Source organism: Nicotiana tomentosiformis, chromosome 8 (genome assembly GCF_000390325.3).
Source record: "Nicotiana tomentosiformis chromosome 8, ASM39032v3, whole genome shotgun sequence".
NCBI lineage: Eukaryota > Viridiplantae > Streptophyta > Magnoliopsida > Solanales > Solanaceae > Nicotiana > Nicotiana tomentosiformis.
In genome coordinates this window covers 102,743,161-102,767,489 of record NC_090819.1, presented here as the reverse complement: position 1 = coordinate 102,767,489, position 24,329 = coordinate 102,743,161, and the positions used below count along the sequence as shown (strand labels likewise).

General features: G+C 36.8%; 1 pseudogene; it reads left to right on the top strand.

The window, feature by feature from the left end:
- Positions 1–6,367: 6,367 nt before the first annotated feature.
- Positions 6,368–21,855, top strand: LOC117275696 (photosystem II D2 protein-like; annotated as a pseudogene).
- The last annotated feature ends 2,474 nt before the right edge of the window (positions 21,856–24,329 follow it).

The window sequence follows — 24,329 nt, the reverse complement described above, 5'->3', positions numbered from 1 at the left end:
ATATGATCTATACGTGGGACACATAATATAATATAATATAATTGAAACAACCTGTACAAATACGGACAACAAAAGGGGCACCTATTGTCTGCATTAATAATGTGTCTCATTAGACCGTCCTTAGTGTTCACATATCATATTATACACTTATGTGTTTCATAGACTGTCTATAGTGTTTATTCATACCGTACATCTATACCTCTTATACACAATGCACCTACGCGTTTCATAGACCGTCCACAGGATTTCATATCACAATGGATTTCATAACACAATGTACCTATGCGTTCATAGACCGTCCACGGGATTTCATATCGTAATATACCTATGCGTTCATAGACCGTCCACATGATTTCATAACACAATGTACCTATGCGTTTCATAGACCATCCACATGATTTCATAACACAATGTACTTCATAACACAATGTACCTATGCGTTTCATAGACCGTCCATATGATTTCATAACACAATATACCTATGCGTTTCACAGACCGTCCATAGGGTTTCATAACACAATATACCTATGCGTTTCATAGACCGTCCATAGGGTTTCCTAACACATTGGAAACAAAAGTACAAATACGTACATCTCATAACCTTTCACACCACATATCACCTAATCTGTACTTTCAACCACTTACAACATTATTATTTCATTGGCTCTCTAGGCCATACATATGATTCTTTATTCATGTCGCAATGGCCGTATTTCATATTCCACACTTTCATTTCTTCCCTTTCATAGATCATCATCATAATTATCAACAAGTAGAATATTCCGGAAATCACAACTTTAAATTCATTAGTAATGAAAGCTTTAAACACAATCGATTTCTTTCCAATAAATGGAGTAAAATGATTGGCAATCGAAGTACAAGTTAAAATCATACACAATTTTCACTCACGAATATGTAAGAATGCAAAACACATTGAAAATTACTTACAAAGCATAGCATTAGCTAAAACAGTCACGTATGGGCATCACTTGAGTTCATAAACTTTTAGCCGATTATATTGTCGAAGTCAATTTTGGAATAGTTGAGTCAAAGCTTATGTCATAATCTTTCTCACATTATTTCATTTCATTGGCACCATTGGTCACAAGTATAACTTTCACTATTGGCACGTTGGCCACACTTCATATTCCCAATTTACTGATTTCACTTCCAACCATCTTTATAGGTTATCAACAATAAGACATTCCAAATCAAGACTTTAGGTACACATATGAGCAATTAAGAGTCTTAACAATATTGAGATTTTCTCACACAATTTAGCATACTAGCTTTCATTTGAAATACGATTCAAGCCACCACATTTTAATACGCAACCCATACTTTGAAACTTACGGAAACATTATAAAATTCAATTCCAAGAGAGAAAGTTTAGCCAACATACCTCAATTGAGCTTTTTTTAAATTACTACAACGTTCCGGAAATTCTATCAATCCCAACCTATTTGAGACATAACAAAATTGAACCATAATTAGGAAGATATTCATGGTCTCAGCTCATTTGAGCATTTTATCAAACACTAAGCGTGGATTAAGGTTCAAGGTCTTTTTATGGAGGATTCCATCATCCCACAATCCAATCTTTATCATTTTTAGCTCAACAATCTTTTTACACCCTTTGATAACATATGCATGTAAAATAAACAACCCTCTTGCCCAGAAATTATCTTGCTTATTATCCATTTCTAGACAAAATTCAAAATTGAGGGTTAGGGTGTAGAATCTTACCTCTAAGATGAAGACCTAGTGAATTTTCCTCCTTAATCTTCCAAAACTTGAGCAAGAATTGAAGAATTAATTATTGAGGAACACCTTCTCACTCTAGGGCGCTCTCTCTTACTCTAAAATATCAGATTATACCTCAAAAATGATCCAAAGAGTATATTTAACGAAATAGGGTCGGGTTTTAAAAACCCAAAAATGAAGCTCTGGAATAGGTTCTGCGGTCGCATATGCGACCTCATAATGGTTATGCGGACCGCATATCGGTCACATAATTGGTGTCCAAAATGACCAAAAATCTGGCTGAGTCTGCGGTCACTATGCGGTCCGCATAACTGTTCTGCGATCGCATAGTACACCGCATAACAGTTATGCGGTCGCATAGTCGACCGCATAATTGCTTTCAACTGACCCAATTAACTGCCTCACTCTGCGGCCATTATACGGTCCGCAGAGTGATTCTGCGGTCACATAATGGACCGCAAAAATGCACTTTTTCGCCAAAATTTTTCTTTACTTTCCCGTGCATTATTCAACCCAAAAGGTCTGGCACTATGAAACATTATTTTCTTTGCAAATTTTATCGGGCTTTATACTTAAGTTCTTCAAAAATTTTCGGGGTGTTATAATATCATGTTTAGGAATTTTGCCGATATTGTTTGTACCCACAGTAGTCGTTTCTTACTGTCATCTCACTGATTTCATTGATATTTTATACTCAGTAATATTCATGCATTCATATCATATCTCAGTCTTAGTTATTTATCGATACATCATATCATTGTTGTCGGGCTAGTTTCATGACATTATGAGCCTGTGAGTGAGACTGGAGAGATTAATAACTGAGTGAGGCCGGGGGCCTGTTTGTGAGGATGTTGTCACTATAGCACGTGAGTTGTCCGTGCGATTCCAGATGTTGATATTATAGCACGTGAGTTATCCGTACTGCACGTAAGTTGTCCGTGCGATTCCAGATATTGATATTATGGCACATGAGTTGTCCATAAAACACGTGAGTTGTCCGTGCGGATTATAGCGCTTGGGCTGAACGGAGACCCTCCGGAGTCTGCACATCCTCAGTGAGCGTAATCGACTATAAATAGGGATCGGGTTGCACGCCGCAGCGGGTATTGTACAGCGCTGAGTGATTGAGTGTGCTGAGCATAGTGAGAGAGAATGCGAGACAGTGAGGTTGAGTACTCTGAGAGTGTGAGTACATGAGCTCATCATCAAGATGCATTGCATTTGACATGCGTACTTGTGATACATGCATAGAGGTGCATTTCCTTCTGCTACCCAGTTGTGGGGACATTTATGATTTTACCTGTATCTTGACATGTAGGCATAGAGAAGTACTCTCCTGATGCTATCTGAAAATAAGACATCTTACTTATTATTGAAAGAAGTTTTGGGAAAAATCATAGTTTTCAAACTTACTCGTATTTTGGCTTTTTCGGTAAAAGATTTGGGTTTTCACTGAGATACTTGAAAAGAAATGCCTACTTTTTTGGAAATGTGAATAAACTGAGCCTTTTATTTTTGAGATACTCTTTTATTACTTGTACTATGGTGTTATGTTGAGTTGTGGAAAATTGGTGTTGGACCCGACCTTCGTGTTAGCTCGTCACTACTTTCAACCCAAGGTTAGGTTTGTTACTTATTGAGTACATGGGGTCGGTTGTACTCATACTACACTTCTGCACCTTACGTGCAGATATTGGTTACTGATGTGGCTGTGTTCGATGGGAGCTGGATTGAAGATGTACCTGCGTTCTGGTTGTAGCTGCCCCTTGTTCGTGGTAGCTTTAGGTCTATGAAACTCTGTTTATGTACCTTTCAAATAGACTATGTATTTAATTCATTTCAACTTTGTAAACCCTATTCTTAGAAGCTCATGATTTGTACTACCAGTTCTTGGGGAATGTATTAGATTCATATATTTCTTTACTTAATTACTTTATTAATTATTATTGGAATTGGTTAGTGGTTAATTGGCTTACCTAGCGGGTTGGGTTAGGTGCCATCACGACTAGTCAGATTTTGGGTCGTGACAAGGTGGTATCAGAGCTCTAGGTTCATAGGTTCTACAAGTCATGGACAAGTGTCTAGTAAGGTCTTGCGGATCAGTATGATGATGTCCATACCTATCTTCGAGAGGCTACAAGACATTTAGGATATACTTCCCATCTTTCTTTCCTTATCGTGCAACATTGATTCAGCTCGAAGCGTAACTCTTTGAATTCCCTCCACGCATTCATATACACACATGAGTGCTCGGTATCGGCTGTGCGTCGACAGCTTGTGATTCCATAGTTGAGGTAAGAGATGTGATTTTAGCATGCTGATGATGGGCCAGTCTGGAGGACTTGAGGCCGGGTTTTGACGATGGCTTAAGCACAAAGATTTTGATTGTGTCAGCACGTTCTTTTGGACTTATACGTCCGTTAGTGTTCCTATGAGTGGAATTTGTGGCTCGATGAGCGGTAGAATGACTATGTGGTGAGTATGATGAGACTACAATATGTGTTCAGATTGTTCGAATGTGACGATAAGAGTTTACTTGAGATGTAGCAAGGGCTATGGGGTATTTGATTTCTATCTTGATTTGGCATATGGTCTCGAGTTATGGGTGTGTTGAGGGATCTCTTATGCTGTTTAGTTGTGGAGTGAAGTAGATTCTCATGTCTTATCGATGAGTTCAGAATCAAGAAGATCAAGTGATTGCGTAGTAGTCGTGACTGAGGAAGGGTATAGGGAGATGTTAGTTGAGGCAGAGCAGGCGAGTTATCTCTTGCGAGGTGTCCTGAGGTTGTGTGGTCCTTATGATGTTTTGTAGAGAGTTCACTTTTCCCAGTGAATGATATATGTTGCAATTTGAGTTTGGATCGCTTGTGGGAGTTGGCTTGACTATTACAAGGGTGAATGCTAGATTTGCAGACAATTTGAGGTATTATATGGTTTGTGTTACATGGGCTTGCGAAGGATTAAGTTGAATTTCAGCGCGAAATTTTGGCAGCAATAGAGTATGGATGTCGTGATGTTATTGACTATTTTTTTCTATGGTTTTGAGCCAAGTGGGGGAGTATGCTATCGATTAGTGGATTTCACGGTTATGTGTTGTATTAGTTTCGGTTTGAAGTATACTGGTAAATCAGTTATGACTTGCAGAAGTTAAGATTGAGGATTACTCGAGTAAGGAAATTTCTGGATACGGGTTGTATTACACTCTATGTGTATATGGGAATCATAAAATTATTGAGTGGTTATTCGCAAAGGATATAGTGTTCATGGAGTAGGAGTTTGCTCGGTTGCTTAGGAGTGTGGGTTACTCTTTATTCCTTTGGGTGTTGGTGTGCTAATGGGGCACAAGTCGTTCGGTCCGTTTGGTCGGTTCAATTGAGATTTGAGTAGAGGAATATTGGTGTCGGACCCGACCTTCGTGTTAGCTCGTCACTACTTTCAACCTAAGGTTAGGTTTGTTACTTATTGAGTACATGGGGTCGGTTGTACTCATACTACACTTCTGCACCTTGCGTGCAGATGTTGTTTGCTGATGTGGCTGTGTTCGATGGGAGCTGGATTAAAGATGTACCTGCGTTCCATTTGTAGCTGCCCCTTGTTCATGGTAGCTTTAGGTCTATGAAACTCTGTTTATGTACCTTTCAAACAGACTATGTATTTAATTCATTTCAACTTTGTAAACCCTATTCTTAGAAGCTCATGATTTGTACTACCAGTTCTTGGGGAATGTATTAGATTCAGATATTTCTTTACTTAATTTCTTTATTAAATATTATTGGAATTGGTTAGTGGTTAATTGGCTTACCTAGCAGGTTGGGTTAGGTGCCATCACGACTAGTCAGATTTTGGGTCGTGATAGTCCCGTCTCGTTTATCCCATATTAAACGGTACACGAGATGGGACGGGCTGCCCATTTCGTCCCATTTATCCCGTCCTGTCCCGCCTCTCCCGTCTGTCTCATCTGTCCCGCGTGTTATTTAATTTTAATTTTATTTTTTTGAAATAGAGTCGTTGGCCAACAGCTATAAACGGCCATATTTGCCCCCTCCCCCTCCCAAAACACCCCCTACCCCCCAAACTTTTAATTTAACCCCTAAATTTATTAAATTATACTTTGGCCCTATTTTTAACTATAAATAACCCCATCCTTCTTTATTTTTTTTCACAAAAATCAATCATTCTCTCTCAAATCTCTTACGTTCTATATAGATTATTCTCTAAATTTTCTCACAATCAACTAATTTTCAACTATTTGTGCAAATATTTGGAGCAACTTTAAGCTTCAAATTAATTCGTCAAGTATTTGGAGTAATTTTTGGGGCAATTTCTTCAAGTTTCAATATTTAATCACGGTACACTCATTCCATCTCCTAATTTAATATATAATTTTTGCGTATCATTTTAGTACTTAATTTTTGTGTTTACTTTACATGTTCTATTTTCGTATTTTATTTGTGTGTTTAATTTTTATGTTAACTTTTTTAATTTAATTTCGTATTTAAATTATGCCTCCTAAAAATGTATTTGGCATGTTTAAAAAAATAGTAAAGGTGATAGTAGTAGTTATCCTAATCCTTCTCCTAGAATTAGAAAATATATAGATAAAATGACTCATGTTGATGAAACTTCATTTTTCCAATCCCTTGCAAGTTGTAATATTAATTTCGGAGAACAACTAGATCATGAAACTTTACAAAGACAATGTGGCAATGATATTTTTATTGAGGATGAAGAAAATAAGGAAGAAGAATTAGATGAAACACCCACTAGTCCCGCAACACAAGCTCCAACTCAGAGTCAATCTCGGTCTGGAGCTTTACCCCCTGTACCTCCTGTAAGGGGTAAGCGTAAGGTTGAACGTACCAAAACATCACTTGTATGAAAAGTTTTTAAATATGATAGAGTCAATGAATATGCTATGTGTAAAATGTAAGCAATGATTTGTACATATACAAAGTGGTGGGACGGGAGGTTTATCAAGACACTTACTTAAGGACCACAAATCTTTTTGGATACCAGCTCAAATAGATCCCGAAAAAATTTCGGATCCTAGTAGCGGTACTGGCGCTCCTAGTGGATCTGGCGGGGGTTCTAACTTTTTACAACAACAGCTTGACCCTGCTTCTGATAACATTTTACGTCCTTATAACAAAGATAGAGATCGTGAAAATTTAGCAAAAATGGTCGTTGTCTGTGGCTTACCTTTTACTTTTCCTTCTCACCCTTCTTTTATGCATTATATACAAGAAACTTATAATCATGCTTTTCAAAGTTGTCCTAAGACCACAGTTAGAAATGATATTTTTAAATTTCAAACCGAATATCTTTAGTATATTCGTTGTATATTTTTTTCACTTAGATTGTAATGTGTCTATCACATCTGATATAGGTCGTAGTCTAAATGGTTGTGATTATTTAATTGTTATATGTCATTGGTTTGATCATCACTGGAACATGCAAAAACGTATTATTGGTTATAAATTTGTTGATTCAAAACACATTGGAGCATATATTGCAATTACTGTTCGACAAATAGTTGATTTTTATGGGCTCATTGATAAAGTTTTAACTATCACCTTACATAATGCTTCTGCTAACACAACCACGACAACTAGCTTAAGAGCTAGACTTTGTCCAATTAATCCAGTAATTTTTCATGTTAGATGTGCATGCCATATTTTTAACTTGGTTGTAAAAGATGGTATTAATTTATTTTCTGATGCTTGAAGTAAATTACAACATGCTTGCGGCTATATTTTTTGTGCTAATAAAGCGAGTAGACTTCGTAAATTTTCTCAACAATGTGCTAGTGCTAACCTTCCATATAGAAAAATTCCAAAAGATATTTATACTAGGTAGAATTCTACTTACGAAATGCTTAAAGTTGCTTATGATTATCGGGTGCCTATACAAAAGGTATTTAATATGCATAATGGTATCTCCGCTGATCAAATTGTTGATTCTGATTGGGATGCGATCAAAGAGCTTACTAAATTTTTAGAAAAATTTTATTATGCTACAAAATAATTTTCTGGTATATATTATCCTACCGTTACACAAATATTATGATATATTTGTGGAATTCCTGTTGTATTTGGTAAGTATAAAACAAATCTAACTTATGCACCGACCATTAATGAAATGATTGCAAAATTTATATTTTTTTTCCTATTCCCCAAGTTTATTTAATGCTTAAATAATTATTATTATTTTAAAAAAAGAGGCCCACTTAAGGCCCGTGAACCGTCCCGTCCCATCCCATTTCATTTGTTAGCGGGATGAGATGGGCCTATCGTTTTGTCCCGTTTAGGCCCGTCTCGCCACCGTCTCGGCTGAATGTCGTCCCGATCTGTTTATTTGATCCTGTCCCGTCTCGTCCTGTCACGGTGGACAACCATAGGTTATAAGAATAATTTGGTCATTTGAGGTTAAATGGAACATTATGGTGGGCTAAAAAGGAATATTACTATAACTGCTATATAAACTTTTGAGTACCTTAACTAAATTTACCTTTGCTTATGTCATGGTATGTCACTACACACTTCTCACAATAGCTTTACTTTGAACTCTCCCATGTGGACCCCACGTCCCCTCCCTACCTAAATCGTCTCTCAACTTTGCATTTTCCAACCATTCATATCATTACAATTGTCACTATTTACTAATTGCATACACCTATATTAATCTTTTAGCTTCTGGTTATGTAATTAATATATAGTGAATTACCACTATAGGTAAATTATGTGACTAGCTTTTTGGAAAAGTTCGAATTTACTTGATAGGTTCTTCCATATCAAATTATCAACCATATAAATAATATAGTTGTTTTTGTGAAGAAAACTATAATTTCACTTATATATATATTTTTTTTTAACAAATGAGTTGCTTTCAATTGTTGGTAGACTTTTTTGTCCCACTGTTTATCTTTGTTAGCTTGTTATAACTGCTATGCAGTCTTTTGGTTTAAGTATAAGGAAAAATTACTCAAATACTCACTCTATAAACTTTCCCAATAAAAAATAGTCCAAAATAAAATATCTACTAAAAAAGTCCAAATGTCATTTTAAGCCCAAATGGTTTCAATTAATGTCAGTTTTTTTGTAAATATGTTTACCTTTCTATACACTATATGAAACCTTATTACCCTTCCTACTCAAGTTTCAATTTAATTACATGGGCATATACAATTTATCAATTATATACAATTTAGGAATTAAATTGTAACGACCCGACTTGTCGTTTTAAGAATCAACGCCCCGTTCAGTAACTTAAGGTCTTGAGCATTTCGTAATATGTATTATAACCCGCGGGTGTGGTCAAGTTTGATTTTCGGAAGATTCCAAAATAAATTGAAAGAACAATTCTTATTTAGAAATTTAAATGGAAAGAGTTGATCGGAGAGTTGACTTTTGAGCAAACGACCCCGGAATAGAATTTTGATGATGTCAATAGTTTCGTATGGTGATTTCGGACTTAAGCGTATGTTCGGATTTGGATTTGAAAGTCCGTAGGATAATTCGACGCATTTTGGCAAAAGTTAGAAAATAGACGATTTTCGGAAAGTTCGATCGAAGGTTGAATTTTTGATAACGAGGTCAGAATTCGATTCTGGAAATTGAAATAGGTCTGTTAGGTCATTTATGACTTGTGTGAAAAATTTGAGGTCAATCGGACTTGATTCGATAGGTTTCGGCATCGAATATAGAAGTTGTAAATTTCATAATAGACTAAAGTTTCAAGTGAGTTCGTATAAGACCTAAATTCAAATGAGCATAACTCTCATGATACGAAGTATTATATGGTGTATTACCTATCAAATGAAAGATCATTGAGTCTAGTTTCTAACGCTTCAAACCATTCATCATTTGGATATTCCTACAAGACGTTATGACCAAATTACCAAACACTGGAAAAATGCGATTCTGCGACCAATTCTGGAATAGTTATGCGATCGCGAAACTGCTTCTGCGACCACAAACTGGTCGTAAAATGGAGCAGAACAGCCCAGTTCTGGGCACTAATTTTTGTGATCATTGTGCGGCCCGCATACCCATTTTGCGGTCCATTATGCGACCGCAGACCTACTTTCGGAGGATTAATCTTTCTATTTTCATAACCCGACCCCATTTTAATAAATAGCCTTTGGGGCTTATTTTGGGGTATTTTTCTGAGAGTTTTAGAGAGAGGTAAGAGTATTTTGGAGAGAGAAGGAGGGAACCTAACATTCTAATCATCCATATTTTGGAGAGAGAATGAGGGAACCTAACATTCTAATCATCCAATCTTCAAGAATCAAGGAAGCTAATCACAAGATCTTCATCTAAGAGGTAAGATTCAACCCCTAGTCTTCAATTTCGAGTTTGGGGTAAAGGATTGGTGATTGGGAGTATGATTCTTGGGTGTTACAGTATTATGTATACATGCTTGTACCAATAAAGTTTGTGGAAAGATTGTTGAGATCAAATAAGTAAAGATTGGGTTGTGGAATGAAGAAAATCATGTAAAAGAACCTTGTAACCAAATTTGCACACCTAGTGTTTGATAAAATGCTCAAATGAGCTAAAACCATAAAAATCATCCTAATTATGGTTCACTTATGTTATGTTTCTAAATAGATTAAAGTTGCTAGGATTTTCGGAACCTCGTAGTAATGTAAGGAAGGCTCAAAAAAGATTGGGCCGTTCGGAGGTCAATTCACGTGAGAAAGCTATTTTGGAATATCGGCCTAAGTTCAAAAAGGTAAGTATCTTGCCTAACCTCGAGTGGGGGAATTACCCCTTAGGCATCGAGTTTTATGTGCCTTTTGTGAAAGCCGTGTACGCGAGGTGACGAGTACGTACTCGGGCTTATATGTGCAAAATATATTGAGTTAAAGTCTTGGGCATATTGTATAGTAAATTGGATAATTGTTGGCATTTATAAAATCATCTACTTGCCATGCCTCAATTCGCGTTTGTTGAATTTATTTTTGTATGACAATTTGAGGTGATTATTACTTGTATATTTATGCGGATTTCGTGAATTTGATGATTTGATATTTCTCGAAATTTAATTTCTTTATGTATTTTCCGTCTCAAATAATTAATTAAACAAGCTGAAGAATGAGTGTTAGTATAATTATCAAAATTTGGATTAATGAAGGTGTTGCCCTATGCTGATTATTTTTCTATCGCTGTTGATTGTTTTTAAGGTTTTATACACATTGTGTGGAGTCTTGGGCTATTTGTTGTGAAATTAATTGATTTTGTTATATCTTTGGAATTTGTTGTGTCCATTGGGCAAATCGTGATATGAATTGATTTTGTTATATTGCCGTGAGAATATTCCATGTAAATTGTTGTGCTATTTGAGTTATTATTTTGAGGATATAAGGGTGGCATTCCACTGTTGATATAATGTGGGTATAAGGGTGACATTTCACTATTGTTGTATGTATTGGGATATTGTCTGGGCGGAGAGATAAGGGTGGCTATAGGAGAGATAAGGGTGGTTATAAGAGCGATAAGGGTGGCTATAGGAGAGATAAGGGTGGCTATAAGAGCGATAAGGGTGGCTATTGATATTGTCAGGGCGGAGGGATAAGGGAGGCTATTATAGGAGTAATAAGGGTGGCTATAGGAGAGATAAGGGTGACTATTATCAGGGATGATATGTGATGATGTAGTACCATTATGGAACTAACCATGTAGGGTTTTTGTCTAAGATAGCTATTGGCAATGTTGTGGCTTACTATTTCGCTTTTCAGTGCATGTCCTATTTACTAGCTATCGCTTTTGCTTTGCATCTTTCTTCTAGATTTCGTGGTGTTCCTATTTTTCTTATGATTGTTGTGGTGATACTAATATTTACTAATATTATCTCCCTTTGCTTTGCATCTTTCTTCTGGATTTCATGGTGTTCCTATTTATCCTATGATTGTTGTTGTGATACTAATATTGTTTCCTTTTTGTCATTTTGTCATTTTGTCTTTTTATTTTTTTGAGCCGAGGGTCTTTCGAAAATAGCCTCTCTACTCCTTCGGGGTAGGGGTAAGGTCTGCGTACACACTACCCTCCCCAGACCCCATTAGTGAGATTTTACTGGGTTGTTGTTGTTGTTGTTGATATGTGATGATGTAGAGTGGTTGCATTGGTGATTTTTATGTGATGTTGTGGTTTTTCTTGTGTTTATTTTTATACCTTATGCAATTTGTCTTATTGTTTGTAAATTGATAATAGTCTGATTTATGTTGAAATTGGGAGTCTGTGGCTATTGCCAGGCAGATTATGAAAAGAAATGTGGGCACGAGGTGCCGTGAGTAAATAATGATGATGTTGGCACGAGAATTGTCCGTGCAGTTGAGATATGAAACGTGGGCACGAAGTGTCGGGGAAAATATGATGGTTTTATTATTGGCACGTGAACTGTCCGTGCAGATGCGATATGAAAAGTGGGCACGAGGTGCCGGAAAAATATGATGATTTAATTATGGGCACGAAGTGCCGTGAAAATATGAAAGTAGGCTGAGACCCTTGTTTACGAAAAATATAAAATTGGGCAGAGACCCGTACTTTATGATTTTAAAATGAGGTGTCACAGGGTGACTTACATTTGAAAGATATTTATTTGAGGAAGCTATATTTGAAAGAGATTTATTGAAATAATTATATTTGAAAGATACTTATTTGAGGAAATTATATTTGAAAGAGATTTATTGAAAGAATTATATTTGAAAGATATTTATTTGAGGAAATTATAATTGAAAGAGAGTTATTTGGAAGAATTATATGTGAAAGATATTTATTTGAAGGACTTGATTTAATTGGGTGTACTTGTATTTACTATTTATTGAGCAATATTAATGGGGGTCTTGTTGCCCTGCTGTGCATATCACTGATTGATTTGTGTTGCCCTTATTGTTATTTGTTTTCTATTATTCTGTATACTATATTGCATAGGTTATTAGACTAGTGAGTGTCTTAACTGTAACTCATCTCTACTCCACTGAGGTTAGTCTTGATACTTACTGGGTACCGACTGTGGTGTACTCATACTACACTTCTGTATATTTTTGTGCAGAGCCAGGTATTGAAGATATCAGACTCGGACAGAGTTAGAGTGGGATCGCAAGGATTCAAGGTAGAGCTGCTTAGTCGTCGCAGTTCCTTGGAGTCTTTTTATTTTTATTATACTATTAATTATTATTATTCAAACGGTATTGAGTATTCGATCCTTATATCATTTCATGTATTTAGTTAGAGTTCGTGACTCAGTATTACCAGTCTTGGGAGATTTTCATATTAGTTTCCGCTGTTGGTTTTTATATATATATATATATATATATATATATATAAAACAAATGGCTTGAAATGTGATTATAATCGGCTTACCTAGTCTTAGAGGCTAGGTGCCATCATGACGCCTGAGGTGGGATCTTGGATCGTAACAAGTTGGTATCAGAGCTCTAGGTTCATAGGTTCTACGAGTCACGAACGAGTTTAGTAGAGTCTTGCGGATCGGTACGGAGACATCTGTACTTATCTTCGAGAGGCTACAGAGCTAGTAGGAAAATATTTCACTTCTTTCATTCCTTATCGTACGACATTTATTCAGCTTGAAGCATATATCTTATGTTCTTATGCATCCACTCGTGTATGAAATTACGCACTCGGTATCAACTATGCGCCAACGGTTCGTGATACTACAAAAGGGTTATAAGGGAGCCAGGGTTGCTCAACCATTATTGCAACGTGTCGTCCAGATCGAGGATGCGGAAGTATTGAGAGATCATTCGGTTGTGCACATTGGGATGCAATTGGTTCTGACATCTGGTTGATAAGTATGATATTAAGAAGGTTTAATTAATTGTCTAATCATCACAATTGTGGTAGGGTCATGAGGTGGATGTAGATCTGAGATAGTTAGTGGTATTAGAGACTATGTAGTTCGTATGGGATTTCTATTTAGCGAAGGGCACATACGCAGCCAAGGCACTGGAGGAAGCGAGTTTAATTGTCACGAGGATGACATGTTCCAAATAAATGGCTTGAGGTGTCTTATGACCGGTGTCCTAGGAGTGATGAAGAATGTATTGTGGATCATCGGAATTTGTCCTATGGCTTCGCGCCAAGTGAGGGAGCCCACTATCAACGATCAGATTGCGGGGTCATGTGTTATATGAGTTTTGGCCTGAGATGTATTTATGTGGTATTGAAAGGTTCTACGAAACATGTATATGATTAAGAGCTGAGATTTGTATGGGATGATGCTGGGACTTGCGGTATTCCCGCGTCCTTAATAATTCTATATTTCAGTATTATCGGGGTCATGGAAATAATTTCAGAATACTCGGGGTATTCCAGTAAGTTCTTTTAATGCATCACTGGCACGTGGTTCCTATAATGGTTATTCCAGTTATCCGGCACAGACTCAGTGTGAGCAGCCGAACCCGCAGAGGGGTTGTTATGAGTGTGGTGATACTAGACACATCAAGAGAAATTGTCCCAGACTTGGGAGGGATGAATTTCATCAGAACACTCATGCTACAAGCTTTATTCTAGTTAATACTCCCCGTGCCTAGCCAGTTAGGGGTGGAGGACATGCGGGTAGAGGGCGCCTAAGAGGTGGAGGCCCGACCCATTGATATAATTGCTATAAATTGGCTGAGGTCGATACACCAGATGGTGTAATTACATGTATGATTTAATTTATAATAAAAAGAGCACCATTCTTATTTTGATTCGATTCTGATTATCGAGGTGAGAACTCCTTTCATGCTCCTTACATATGGTGGATTAGTGAATTTATACTCCACTCCCGTGTTTATCCCTGTTGGGAGATTTTATGGTGTTAGCCCGTATGTATCATTTTTTTTTTTGTACATTATTGTGGGTTATGAGTCCAAAGGTGACTTTCTATTACTTTCTATAGTAGGTTTCGATGTGATTTCTGAATAATTGAATTTAATTGTATGAATTATATGCCTTACCGGTATGAGGGTTCATTATGTGTTGAAAAACAAAATTGTTTACGAAATTTATTGAAAGGAAGAAAGAAAGGAAATTAAAATTTTCAGTTGGCACAATGTGCAAAATACTTGTGATTCAGAGTTGAGAACGATATCCTCGCATTTTTATATGATGTGAAATATTTAAATTGGGCTACAAGCTGCGGTGAAAGTTATATAAGGACAAGATCCTTGTGATGAATGTTTATGTGTTTAAATTCTCCCTTTATGAAATTAAAACTTGTACTATAGTATTAATAAAGAGTCATGCCTGTTAGGCTTATTTGATAATTCTTTTATGTGTTTTTGTGCATATTTATCCATAATTGTGAGGCAAATAATTGAGTTTTAGCCTATGAGGTGAGTGCCTAGGTGGCGTTAAATGTGACTCGTTAAGTCGAGTAAATAATTATGAGGTATTCATGTCTCACATTTTGCTGTCAGTGTTGTGAAAAATTCGAAACGAGGTTTTTTTAATATGAGGTTAATTGGCGATGTTGTAATCGATTATGAACAACTATTAAGACGAGAGGTGTGGTGATGGCCATACATATGATGTGCTTCATGCCCTTATGTCATTATGATAATGTGATGCTTGTAATGTTGAGATTAGTGTTATTGGTATATACATTGTGGTGCTTTATTGGGTTGTGGATGTGTTATTAGGAGTTATTTTGGTGTTACTCTGGCAGGTGGATAGGCCCCATTTACAGGGGAGACTCTGCCGAAATTTCTGAAAAATTTGGGATTTAGTAAAATTTGGGGGATTGAGACGTGTGAAAGAAGATATAAGTTATGTTATATGTTTGAGGGCGCACTCTACTTCTCAATCAAGGGCGAATGATCCTAAGTGGGGGAGAATGTAACACCCCGAAATTTTTTTGAAGTACTTCAACACTATCAAGAAAGTTGATGTATGCGTAGGCACGAGTTGCTATAGCCAGTTGAGACTAATACCATGCGTTGATGTGAAAATCAAGCATTTTGAAAATGTTTGGGGTGTAAGAATACACTCAGTAATTTAATGTCCTCAGAAAGATTCTTGGCACGTTCGAGGACGAAGGTATATTTAAGAGGTGGAGAATGTAACGACCCGACTTGTCGTTTTAAGAATTAACGCCCCGTTCAATGACTTAAGGTCTCGAGCAACTTCGTAATATGTATTATGACCCGCGGGTGTGGTCAAGTTTGATTTTCGGAAGATTCGGAAATAAATTGAAAGAACAATTCTTATTTAGAAGCTTAAATGGAAAGAGTTGACCGGAGAGTTGACTTTTGAGCAAACGACCCCGGAATAGAATTTTGATGATGTCACTAGTTTTGTATGGTGATTTCGGACTTAGGCGTATGTCCGTATTTGGATTTGGAAGTCCGTAGGACAATTCGACGCATTTTGGCGAAAGTTGGAAAATAGATGATTTTCGGAACTCGATCGAAGGTTGAATTTTTGATAACGAGATCGGAATCCGATTCTGAAAATTAAAATAGGTCCGTTATGTCATTTATGACTTGTGTGCAAAATCTGAGGTCAATCGGACTTGATTCGATAGGTTTCGGCATTGAATGTAGAAGTTGGAAATTTCATAAAAGACTAAAGTTTCAAGTGAGTTCGCACAAGACCTAATTTCAAATAAGCATAACTCTCATGATACAAAGTGTTATATGGTGTATTACCTATCAAATGAAATATCTTTGAGTCTAGTTTCTAACGCTTCAAACCATTCATCATTTGGACATTGCTACAAGAAGTTATGACCAAATTACCAAAGGTTAGAAAAATATGATTCTACGACCAATTCTGCGATCGCAAAACTGCTTCTGCGACCGCAAACTGGTCGCAGAATGGAGCAGAATAGCCCAGTTCTGGGCACCAATTTTTGCGATCATTGTGCGGCCCGCATACCCATTCTGCGGTCCATTATGCGACCGCAGACCTTCTTTCGGAGGGTTAGTCTTTCTATTTTCATAACCCGACCCCATTTTAATAAATAACCTTTGGGGCTTATTTTGGGGTGTTTTTCTGAGGGTTTTACAGAGAGGTAAGAGCATTTTAGAGAGATAAGGAGGGAACCTAACATTCTAATCATCCAATCTTCAAGAATCAAGGAAGCTAATCACAAGATCTTCATCTAAGAAGTAAGATTCAACCCCTAGTCTTCAATTTCGAGTTTGGGGTAAAGGATTGGTGATTGGGAGTATGATTCTTGGGTGTAAGAGTATTATGTATATATGCTTGTACCAATAAGAATTGTAGAAATATTGCTGAGATCAAATAAGTAAAGATTGGGTTGTGGAATGAAGGAAATTTTGTAAAAGAACCTTGTAACTAAATTTGCACACCTAGTGTTTGATAAAATGCTCAAATGAGCCGAAATCATAAAAATCTTCCTAATTATGGTTCACTTATATTATGTTTATAAATAGATTAAATTTGCTAGAATTTCCAAAACCTCATAATAATGTAAGGAAGGCTCAAGAAAAATTAAAGCCGTCCGGAGGTCAATTCACGCGAGAAAGCTATTTTGGAATATCGGCCTAAGTTCAAAAAGGTAAGTACCTTGCCTAACCTCGAGTGGGGGAATCCCTTAGGCATCGAGTCTTATGTACCATTTGTGAAATGTGAAAAGCCGTGCACGCGAGATAAGGGTGGCATTCCACTGTTGATATAATGTGGGTATAATAGTGGCATTTCATTATTGTTGTGTGTATTGGGATATTGTCTGGGCGGAGAGATAAGGGTGTCTATAAGAGAGATAAGGGTGGCTATAAAAGCGATAAGGGTAGCTATAGAAGAGATAAGGGTGGGTATAGGAGCGATAAGGGTGGCTATTAATATTGTCAGGGCAGAGGGATAAGGGAGGGTATTATAAGAGTGATAAGGGTGGCTATAGGAGAGATAAAGGTGGCTATTATCCGGGATGATATGTGATGATGTGGAGTGGTTGCATTGGTGATTTTTATGTGATGTTGTAATTTTTCTTGTGTTTATTTTTATACCTTGTGCAATTTGTCTTGTTGTTGGTAAATTGATAATAGTCTGATTTATGTTGAAATTGGGAGCCTGTGGCTATTGCCAGGCAGATTATGAAAAGAAATATGGGCACGAGGTGCCGTGAGTAAATAATGATGATGTTGGAAATTGAATTGTCCGTGCAATTGAGATATGAAACGTGGGCACGAAGTGCCGGGAAAATATGATGGTTTTATTATTGGCACGTGAACTGTCCGTGCAGATGTGATATAAAAAGTGGGCACGAGGTGTCGGGGAAATATGATGTTTTAATTATGGGCACGAAGTACCGTGAAAATATGAAAGTAGGTTGAGACCCTTATTTACGAAAAATATGAAATTGGGCTGAGACCCGAACTTTATGATTTTGAAATGAGGTGTCACAAGGTGACTTACATTTGAAAGATATTTATTTGAGAAAGTTATATTTGAAAGAGATTTATTTGAAGGACTTGATTTAATTAGGTGTACTTGTATTTACTATTTGTTGAGCAATATTAATAGTGTTCTTGTTGCCCTGCTGTGCATATCACTGATTGATTTGTGTTGCTTTTATTATTATTTGTTTTCTATTATTCTGTATACTATGTTGCACAAGTTATTAGACTAGTGAGTATCTTGAATGTACCTCGTCTCTACTCCACTGAGGTTAGTCTTGATACTTACTGGGTACCGACTGTAGTGTACTCATACTACACTTTTGTACATTTGTGTGCAGAACCAGGTATTAAAGATATCAGACTCAGACAGAGTTAGAGTGGGATCACAAGGATTCAAGGTAGAGCTGCTTAGTCGTCGCAGTTCCTTGGAGTCTTTTCATTTTTATTGTACTATTCATTATTATTCAAACAGTATTGAGGATTCGATCCTTGAGATCATTTCATGTATTTAGTTAAAGTTCGTGACTCAGTATTACTAGTTTTGGGAGATTTTCATATTAGTTTCCGCTGTTGGTTTATATATTTAAAAATAAATGGCTTGAAATGTGATTATAATTGGCTTACCTAGTCTTAGAGGCTATGTGCCATCACGACGCCTGAGGTGGGATTTTGGGTCGTGACATAAATGAGATATCCCTCCCCCCCCCCCCCCCCCCCCCCACGTTTCTCCTTTAATCACGCTAAAATATTTCTAACGTACATATCCCACTTCCCCCATGTATATCCGTCCACACACGCAACGATTCTGATCCTCTCTCCCTCTGTTAACATTTTCTTCTATTTTTGTTTAAAAAGCTTTTATAATTTCTCTCTCAAATTTTTTGATTTTTCTCTCAAAATCCCTACGAAATTCTTAGTGCTTCAAATTTTTCTTCCCTTACGATGAATAAGAAAGGAACTTCGAGGAATAGCCCTAAAAAATCTACTGATGATGATAATCCTACTTTTGATTTGGGTGCTTTCTCACAGGATTCACCCAAAAAATGTTGAAATCCAGACATGCAATACCAGAGAGAAAGTCTAAGCTTTCTCCTCTTGAAGCTAGGGCAGAGGCTAGAACAAAACTCACGCATGATAGGGATGCTACTGAAGTTTCGACATATGCTAAATCTGTAAAGCAGAAGGGCAAAGAAATTGCTCGTGATGATGATTTCGTCGAAGAAGAAGTTATTCTGAAACCTGCAAAAAAAATTAAAGTTTCTTCTACTGGCAAACCTTCAAAAAAGAAGAAGGTTCAAAGATCTCCTAAAAACATACCCCAACAGTCATTGGGGAAGGTAAAATTGTAGTACTTACAATTTTTGTTTTTTATTTTTACTTAAAAACCATTTTCATTCTCATCCTGATACCTATTTGTTTTGTTCTGTAATTGTAGAAATTTTATCTAATTTGTGTATATTTCTTGTTGTTTATCAATTTTCCTACGTATTTCTGGAAATTATAGATTTGTTGTATATTATTTAAAATAATTTTGTTAGAGTACTGGTCCGGTCCCTTGGCGGGCTAAACGGTCCCAACGATTTTTTTTTAAAAAAAGAGTTGTTTGGCTTTAAAAAAATAGTTGTTGGCTCTTCTAAAAATAGCCATTTAATCCCTCCCCCCCCCTCTCCCGCACAAAAAACAAATTTTTAACCCCAAAATTTATATTGTTATACTTTGTTCCTATTTTCTACTATAAATACCACCTCATTCTTTCATTTTTCTTACAAAATTAATATCAATCTATCAAAATCTCTCTCTAATTTTCTTCAATACTTGCTACAATTATTTACTTTATCAAAAAATAGTGAAACAATTATGAGGTAGATACTATTGCTTACTTTATTAAAACAAATAGTCAAAAAATATTAAGGTTGTTAGAATTTTCAAAACAATTGTGACGTTGGTGAATTGGAGTCTTCAAGTTTTTAACGATAATCAATATTCAACAAGTTGTTCGTCAATTCGGTAAACTCGTTCCAACTCTTAAATCTTAATATTATAGTTTTGTTTGTTTTATTTAGTTTTTATTACTTGATTAATTAAAATGTCTTCCTTAAGAAATATTTTTGGTAAAAGTAAGAATAAGGGAAAATCTAAGACTGGCGAATCTAGTGGTACTGTTGTTCCTCCTCCCCTACCCACGACTCCCCGATCCAAACCCAGTAGCCGTTAAGTGAATCCCGACGGCACCTTTGATATTTTGCAATGGTAGAAGAACAAAAAAATACTTTCCGATTTTTTCAAGGATGGCTCGAGATATTTTAATTATTCAAGCTTCAACAGTGGCATCAGAGAGCGCTTTCAGTCAAGCAATACTTCAAATCGGCAATCATAGACAGTCTATGAGGGATAACTTGGAAAAATCAGTATTTTTCAGAGATGGGATCCATTTAGAAAGAAAAAATTTTGGACTTGCTGAATCACAACCAGAGATAGACGAAACTTATGAAGAAAGTCTAACTGAATTTGTTGAGGAGGGACCGTTTCATTTTTGTAGGCTGGTCCGGTCTATTGCTCTTTCCTTATGCCTATTTCACTGAAGGGGGGTGGTTAGCAGGTACAACATTTGTAATTTCATGGTATACACATGGATTGGCCAGTTCTTATTTGGAAGGCTGCAATTTCTTAACTGCCACAGTTTCTACTCCTTCTAATAGTTTAGCACATTCGTTATTGTTACTATGGGGTCCTGAAGCACAAGGAGATTTTACTCGTTGGTGTCAATTGGGGGGTCTGTGGACTTTTATTGCTCTCCATGGATCTTTTGGCCTAATAGATTTCATGTTACGTCAATTCGAGCTTGCTCGATCTGTTCAATTGAGACCTTATAATGCAACCGCATTCACTGGTCCAATTGCTGTTTTTATTTCTGTATTTCTGATTTATCCACTGGGTCAGTCTGGTTGGTTATTTGCACCTAGTTTTGGTGTAGGAGCTATATTTCAATTCATCCTCTTTTTTCAAGGGTTTCATAATTGGAACTTGAACCCGTTTCATATGATGAGAGTTGCCGGTGTATTGGGCACTTCTTTGCTATGCGCCATTCATAGTGCTACCGTAGAAAATATTTTATATGAAGACGGTGATGCTGCAAATACATTCCGTGCTTTTAACCCAACTCAAGTCGAAGAAACTTATTCAATGGTCACTGCTAACCACTTTTGGTCCCAAATCTTTGGGGTTGCTTTTTTCAATAAATGTTGATTATATTTCTTTATGTTATTTGTACCAGTAATCGGTTTATGTATGAGTGCTCTTGGAGTAGTCAGTCTAGCCCTGAATCTACGTGCCTATGACTTCGCTTTTCAGAAAATTCGCGCAGCGGGAGATCTTGAATTTGAGATTTTCTACACCAAAAATATTCTCTTAAACGAAAGTATTCGCGCTTGGATGGCGACTCAAGATCAGCCTCATGAAAACCTTATATTCCCTGAGGAGGTTCTACCACGTGAAAACGCTCTTTAATGGAACTTTAGCCTTAGCTGGTCGTGACCAAGAAACCACTGGTTTCACTTGGTGGGCTGGGAATTCCCGACTTCTCAATTTATCTGGTAAACTACTAGGGGCTCATGTAGCCCATACTGGATTAATCGTATTCTGGGCCGGAGCAATGAACCTATTTGAAGTGGCCCATTTCGTACCATAGAAGCCTATGTATGAATAAGGATTAATTTTACTTCCCCACCTAGCTACTATAGGTCGGGGGTAGGCCCTGGGGGAGAAGTTATAGACACCTTTCCATACTTTGTATCTGGAGTACTTCATTTAATTCCTTCTGCGGTATTGGACTTTGGCGGCATTTATCATGCACTTCTGGACCTGAGACACTTGAAGAATCTTTTTCCTTCTTTGGTTATGTCTAGAAAGATCGAAATAAAATGACCACAATTTTAAGTATTCAAAATTATATATTTACATTAAGTGCGCACTTATTTACAAAAAGGAAAAAATGAAAGATAATGAGTGTGGGGATACTTTATATTCGTTAATAACTTAATATTGAATGTGCATTTGTGATCAATATCTTTAGGATAACTAACTATAGCAACTGGTAGCATAACTGCTCAGATCCTTAGGCCTTAACACCTCGATTGTATTCTTAACAAATTTATGGCATAAGTTTTTTTAACGAATATGTGAAACATGTTTCAACGTACATTATCATTATTACTATTATCAACAAGTAGTTTATCAATACATATTTTTGCTTTAGTTTATCATTTAACTAAAGTAAATTAGCATACTTGTGATGGCATGCATGCTGAAGGGCACTTTTGACCTGAGAAAAATTGATAATACTTGTAATCAATTTAACTTACATATAGTGCCAAAAATAGTTTATCTGGAATTTGGCCTTATTTTATAATGTTTAAAAGTCATTTGTGAATGTATTAGCTAAGTTGTACTTTGGTTTGTGCAATTTGGTGTTGTATATATCTATTATGATTCTCTGGTCAAAATATGTCTACTCCTATCACTTGTTTTTTTTAAGACATATATAAGGGGTAGAGGTGTTGAAGGCACCTCAAGGTGCTTGCTGACAGGCTGAGGCGGGCATGCATGGGAGACGCTGGCATGCGGCGTGGGCATTGGGGGCATGCACGGCTTGTCCGTGCTACGTCCCCAGTATTCGCAAAGCGTGCCGGCAAGTACTCGTGTGTGCTCGTAGTACGTTTGGTGGTGGCATCGCTCGTGGCAGCTAGTGACTTTTGGCAACGGAACGGGGGAGCGTCGTGCAAGTAGCGCCGCAAGGTGCCATGAGCATGTGGCTAAGCTCAGTACATGTCGAATTCCATCGGTTGTTGTGGCCAACATCGGGTGGCGACATCGCTCGTGGCATCACCTGGTTTTTGGCAACGGAACAACGGAGCATTGTGCAGGTAGCGCCGCAAGGTGCAATGCGCATGGAGCTAAGCTCAGTACATGTCGAATGTTGTGCGGTTGTTGTGAGTTGTGTCTGGCATCGCTCGTGGCAGCAGATGGCCTTTGGCAATGGAACGGCAGAGCGTCATGCAAGTAGCGCCGCAAGGTGCCATGCACATGGGGCGAAGCTCAGTACATGTCGAATGCTATCAGTTTTTTAAATTAAGATTGGGCACAAAAATTACTAATGCAGCTATAATAAGAATTAAAACTTCTAAATTTGACTAAGGATGACTATAAATTAATTTTAAACACGGACACTTTACACAAATACCGAGGACCAATAGTAAGAAGACAAATGCGTATTTAGAATAGAATTGGGAATTCAAGAGCAAGAAAGAACATTTTTAGAGTCAAATGTGAGAAGGAAAATAGTTTTTTTATTTTATTTATTAATATGCTTTAAAAAGAAAAAATATGAATTTAAAATGTTATCATGTAATTACCATCAATGTTTTGCCCCTTGAGAATTGGGGCTTGTAATCACCTCATTTTAATAAAACTCAATTTCATATTGACTAAGTAATTATATACAAAAATAAATATACCAAATTGTTAATTTTATTCAAACTTAATTGCAATAAATATTTTCAAATAAATATTAAAGGTACGTATCAGAGCGTTCAATTGGTTGTGTCCGTGCTAGCACGGGCCAACGCCTATCTAGTATATATATACAGGAAGAGGGAAAGGGAAATTGGAAATGGAATTACAAGGTGGGGGTGTATAAACCTACACTAAAAAAAAAATGAAAGTTTGGGTAGGAACAAATTGGGCTACCATGAATGTCCTGCATTTTAACTTGTCATAATAATCAGAGGCGGACCCAGGATCTGAGCACGACGGGGGCACCATTGTATACTAATCACTAGCGATAAAATTCGGCGTGCAATTTTTTAAAAACTTAATGATTATGATGACTTATCATCTAAATATAAACAAAAAGAAATTCTAAAGAAAAAGAAAACACAGAACAGAGAGAGATTTCTTCACAAAATCGGTGTTATGGGAAGAGAAGGTTTTGATTAATCATCTTTCACACTTTAAAATTTCTAGTTTATTAATAGGGTGGGGGGAGGGGGTCAGTTATCAAAAGGGCGTTCAGACTTTAAAGTATAAAAAACTTACTCAAAAAATAAAGATTAAGAGTACGTTAATAATCAAAGAACTCAAGAAGAATCTCAAACTCTTAATTGCCATTGTCGAGCGTCGTAGTCAAAGTAATTGT